Raw genomic sequence first — 6,422 nt, 5'->3', positions numbered from 1 at the left:
TCACTTTCACTACTCACAAAGTATTGATAGTCATGTAAACATTGTCATACTAACAGTTAACAGAATTTTGTATTTATTGTAAATCTATTACATACATTTCTTTCAAAGTTATCTGATATTATCCAGATTAATTTGTTCAGACATGGTTTAACTCTTATGAGCACTTATTATATTTTTATTACCATTTTCTAAAATAAACAAATAAACTGATAATGTGAGAAATGTTGAAGGTGTCTGAATACATTTTGGCTTGACTGTATATTTAATTTTTTACAGTGAAGACTATGCAATGCTATTTTAAATTTGAATATTTGGTTTCTGTAACTGGACACCTACAAATTTGAAAAACAAACATTGTGTAAAAAAGGACAAATAAATAACCACGCCCACAGGTACAACCTGCACTAGGGCCTTGCAAATCCCAGCTACGGCCCTGGTGACTTACATGGAGATGAGGTCAAACTGCTTCCCTGGTCTTTCTTCCTTTTTTGATTTTGGTGAAGTTTCTGCCTTCTCTTATTCAGGTTTGGATTAATTAAATGGGTTTCCAGTCATAACATTTGGTCTCACACCAGGAATGTGCTTCAAGGTGATTTTTTGTGTAAAGATAAAGATAAAGGTATATGGTTCTGTACACATAAAACAGTATACAGATATAATAAAATTAATAAATATACAATAAAATATCTTTATAGCAGTACTTGAACACTCATAAGTAGAAACAACACAGTAAATGACATATTAAAGAACTTAACATGAAGGTTTACGTTTATGTTTTACTAATAAAACATAAAAACAAATAGAAACTCCAATGACTGCACTGCTATCTAGCTCACATGCCCACTACACTTGTCTCGTGAGGTAAACAAGTCCAAACATGTTTCCCAGAGATGGGTTTATACTCTAACAACAAATAACAGGAGGATTACATTTTGGCAACAGGATAATGTGCACATAATGTATAACTAGCAATTTAGGCTGAATGCTGCTAAAGCGGTCATTAAGCTCTCTCATTAACTCATCTTACAATAAATTATGTAAAATTGACTGTTACTTACGATAAATGGGTCACTTCAAACTATAAGTCTGTTTCCACAGCAGGACCTTTCCCCACCAACTAAGGACTAGGGTGTGTTCTACCCACAGACTGTATAAAAACAGGTCCTACCGTGGAAACCAGGAACTAAATAAAGTTCCGGGTAGGGTTTTGACGGGGAGGGGAGGGGAGACCTGAGGACACAATGGCTGCATCCGAAAACTTAGGCAGGTGACTTGCTGCCTTGCTGTCTAATCATGCAATGACTTTGCAGGCAGCGTTTTTGCACGAAGAGACCTCATGAAACGGATTTCGGACAGGCTTAGTAATGGTTTTAGCTTTGGTGATAACTAAGTGGATATTTCATTACTACAATATTAATTTCTCGCAAGAAAATTACATTAAAAAATGGAAAACGTTCAGAAACATACATTTACATACAAACTGACCACCGACCGCAACTTTCAGACGCCATCTTTATTTTTTGGCTTAACTATCGCAGAATGGAACGCACAGGATTGTGGGATATCAAAGGCAGCGAAGGATACATCTATGCTGCCTTCAAAAACTGGCCAGATGAAGGCATCTCAGGAGACAGGAAATGAAACTGACATTGATTTCGGACGTGCCTTTGAGGCCTTCCAACCTTGGAATGCGACCTCCGAAGGCAGCATTTTTCAGTTTTCGGATGCAGGCCAATGTGTAAACAAAAAAATAAGAAACAACCAACGTTTATTAGCTAAATTAATAAGTAAGCTTGGTGACACGCCATACTTGATGTAAAATAAACAGAAAAGCACCATATAAATAAACGAAAATCAGCAAACACTGTGGAACCAAATCATATGTTAATAAAAAATCCAATAACACCTAGAGGGCAGAAGTAAAGTTTTATCAAAATCCTAAATATATATAATTTTAATTTTAATGTTTGCTTGCACAAACATGCACACCAGGCCCGTAGCTGGTTGTAGTGGGCCCTGTTTGAAATTGTTTAATTTGTATGTTTGTTCTATTTATTTATTTGTGCAATTTACACAATGTTAAATGTTTTTCAATCTGTAGGTGTCCAGGTAGAGAAACCGAATAATCAAATGCAAAATAGCACTGCATAGTTTTCAATGTATAATAAAATATACAGTCAAACCAAAATTTATTTATCACAGTTTATTTTTTGCTATAGTTTAGAAATTGGTAATAAAATATGACAAGAGAGTTAAACTGTGTCTGAACAAATTAATCTGGATAATGTCAGATAACTTTGATAGAGAGGTATGTGATGAATATTGTTAGTATGACAATATTTACATAACTATCAATATTTTTTTGAACGATTACCAAGCAGTGCTTAATATATTTCAGCATGTGGTGTAAAAAGGTTGCATTAGCAATTAAAGAGAAAGCATGTAAGCAAAACATGGTCAGGTCAAAGTGTCTGAATAATTTTTGGTCCCAAATTATTATAATTTTTTATCAATTTCACAGGTAGTCTGCAGTATAAACGATTTTTGGGTATAATATGTTACAGTTTACTTTATTTTGCTATACTCAATTAAATAAAAGAACTAGTTCTGCACCTGCTAGTAAAACAAAATAAGCAATTATATCTGGTGTCTGAATAATTTTTGGTTAGACTGTGGATTCATTCTTGTTAAAACTACAAAGTAATGACCTGAACAGAGACCTGAACCATTTACCTCCATGCACATATATGGACGTTGTTAATTATCTTGTTTTTGGTGTAAGTTACTACACAATGCAGGAGTTTAAAAGCCACAAGTCTTTGGAAAGCTACGAGGCTTTCTGCTGTGGCTGAGTACAGGACTTGGTAAGTTTCTTCAAATGCGTTTTAGTGTATTGTAATTACATTGCATTTAGCAGACCCATCTTAACCAAAATGACAAAGTAATTAACTGCGACTGTTTTGTAAACAGTAGATTGTACCGAGATGTTCAATGTACATAAACTTTTCCAACATGTTTTGATGTAGGCTAAAACGGTGTAAGTTTAGGTATTTAGTAGTAATTTGATTTTATCCCAAGGATACGAAAAATGAAAACATTGGTAGGATTGGGAATGACACAGCTAAAGAATTAGCAGTTTTTAATTTGAGGGTAAGTTGCACAGTTGTTTATCCAGAGGTGGCTCCTAGGAAGTTAGTTTGGGGTAAATTAATATATTAACCTGTTTTCTGATCCACACTCCAGAGCAGAGGGTGGCGGTAATGCACCAATTATGCTGGATGCCAACCGCCGTTAAACATTAAAAAGAAGAAGAAGAAGATCCCAAGGATACATGCTTTAACAGGTTTTTGTGTTGGGATTAGATTAGTTAGATTAAAGCTCTCAACAGTTTAAATGCAATGTGTATGAGATTCAGACGAGGCTGCAGACTGATGCTGTGTCAATTTCTGTAACCTAAAAAATGATTCCTTTGTTCCTATGTTTTCCATATGTATCGTGTGAGGTACTGGAGCAGTTTTTAACGCAGCAGTGACTTCCAGGCATGGTAAAACAGTGCAGAATTGCGAGGACCTCCTCAGCTACCGAGTTAACAACACACGTAAACAATCATGTTTTGCCGCCGGTGTCCTGCCAACATGGCGGAGAGGTTGATATCGAGGGGGAGGGGCTCTGTGCTATGACGACAACTCCTCACTCTCAATAGAGCTCGGGATCGTTGCGTCACGTCGCAATGCATTGTGGGAATCGCGGTACAGAAGTAGATGTACTGTATAGTAGGCATTATGTAACGTTGGTCATTTGGTCATTAATTTTGATTATTTTTTGGAAAATGGTTCAGTATTGCTGTAGTGTGAACTGCTGTAATCGGTTTCATGATCGACATGGCAAACGCCTCGTGAATCATATTAGTTTTCAACATTTTCCTACTTGGAAAACAAGCACAAGGTGTCTGAAATCACCAAGAGGCGTCAGATGGCTTGGGTCGCCGCTGTACGGAGGGAAACCATCACCTTCGATAATATTATAATACATAGATATATACATTATAATACATTAATTTGCTTTTTGTGCTGACTGTATTTAACAAATTTGAACAACTTGTTTAAAAAATAAATAAATAAAAAAATGGAACGAACTTCAAAATAGGAAGTTAAGCATCTTGTTTTGGTGAATGGTGGGTTGTGTCTGAGGTGAAGGTTCGTCAATATTATACCGGATTACAGAACTACCGGATGAAAACAGTGGATTTTTGCAAGTATGATAGGTGAGTAATTACTCCTGAAGTGTGACAAACCCGCATAGACAAGCTTCATAGCTCGCAGAATCTGAGAAGTGTGTGTGTGTGTAATCACTGATGCTTGGTTAATGTTAACATTTCCTTGGTGAGAACGATTGTTTTCGCCACGTTTAATTTGCAGATCCATTTGTGATCTGCAGGTGAGCCTCCAGTGACTTTAAATTTTTTAATTGATCGGAGGTTTAAGCGCTCACTCCACAGACCCGGTAGGAGAAATTATCAGGGAAACTGAGGCTTGGTAAACTTTCATGTGTTCATAGGGATCGATTCCGCCTACAACCTCTTTTTTTTTTTAAAGTAGCGTTGTTTGGCTTCATTATTAAATTTGTCTGTATAGGTTTAGGCAACTTTTTTTTTGTCACGTTCTATAACTTTTTCTGGAGACCGGCTATTTATTATCTTATTACAAACCTGCTTTGCGATGCCTCTAAAATGGCCGCCGTTACCCACAATGCACCATTCCATAACGTCTACGCCCGAGCTCTATACTTTCATACGGAAGTTCTAAGCGGCCATGCATTATAATTTTTTTCCTTTTTGTTTTCTCGTTATAACGACTTAATTTTCTCGTTATCTCGACATAACGAAGTTCGTTTTCTCGTTATAACGACTTATTTTTCTCGTTATCTCGACATAACGAAGTTCGTTTTCTCGTTATAACGACTTATTTTTCTCGTTATCTCGACATAACAAAAGTTTGTTTTCTCATTATAACGACATGACAGTTTTACTGTTGCTATAGTAACGAACTCAACTTTGACAGGCATCTGATGGACAACCATGCAGGCGCTCTTACTGTAGTCTATATTTCAGCAAATTTTGCTTCGCCTAGGTAATAACGTCTACAACACTGTATATAAATAAAGGCTGATCAATCACTGTTGATTTTTCCAGAGACAGTACAAGGAACGTTTTGTTTTTGTAATTAACATGTTTAAATGGCAACAAGCCATTAGAGCTGCTTGGATTAAACTCACTTTTCATTTTCCCTTTATTTGAAATAAAATTATAATTTGTAATTTGTAGTAGTCGTTATATGATGTGGCAGATATCATGTGTGTTACAAGCTTCTGTTTGAAAAGAGCGTTCATGTGTATGTGTAGTGTATGTGTGTGTAGAAAAAACGATTACAACATTATAGAACAAAACTGAATTAAATTAGCTTATGGATTTTACATATACATCACATTTCTCATCAATATGGTTAACAATAAAGATTAGTAATAAGGAAAAGAAGCACATCAGCCTACATCGTTAAATCCCGTCCTACTGTAGATAAACAGAATACAGTGATGTCAACCTTGGTTTTAATAAGCAGTTATTTTATGACACAGAACGCGTTGGTGAAACTCATTCATCTAGAAGGAACTTAATACACAAAACATTCATATTGATTCAAGCATTTAACATTTATGAATTAATTAAATGTCAGTAATGAACAAGACTGCAAAAATTGTAGCGATAACGAGGAAGGTCCACGTACAGTAAAGTGGACAGTGTACACAACGCCCCATCAGTTATATTCAGGTCTATAGTGCCACCTGCTGGCGCAGTTTTGTAACTTCTTAGAATAAACTAAGTCGTTATAATGAGAAAACGAACTTCGTTATGTCGAGAAAACGAGAAAATTAAGTCGTTATAACGAGAAAACGAACTTCGTTATGTCGAGATAACGAGAAAATTAAGTCGTTATAACGAGAAAACAAAAAGAAAAAAAATATATAATGCATGGCCGCTTAGAACTTCCGTACTTTCAGCATGAGCAATTCTTCCATTTATACTTCCGAAAGCGTATGCTGATGGTCTATGGGATGAAACTAGACTAATAGATATGATTAATAGATGCACGCAAAAATATCAATGTACTACATCAATTTTATACATGTAGCTATCTTACGAACCACAAACAAATGCCTTTCAATTTGATTCAGGATTAAATTATTGTGCAGTGATTTGTACATATACAGACATGTTTGCAAATAAAAATGTTCTGTTCTGCATTAATATATCATAAATTGCTTATGCAAAAAGGAAAGCATGCATATGTGGATCGGGTGACACGCGTGCATTAATTGATGTCTAGTTTGAGTCGATCTTGTTCGGTTCATTTGGATTTTGAGACTTC

This window comes from Carassius auratus, linkage group LG28B (genome assembly GCF_003368295.1).
Source record: "Carassius auratus strain Wakin linkage group LG28B, ASM336829v1, whole genome shotgun sequence".
NCBI classification, from domain to species: Eukaryota; Metazoa; Chordata; class Actinopteri; order Cypriniformes; family Cyprinidae; genus Carassius; species Carassius auratus.
Note: the sequence above shows the minus strand (reverse complement) of the source record.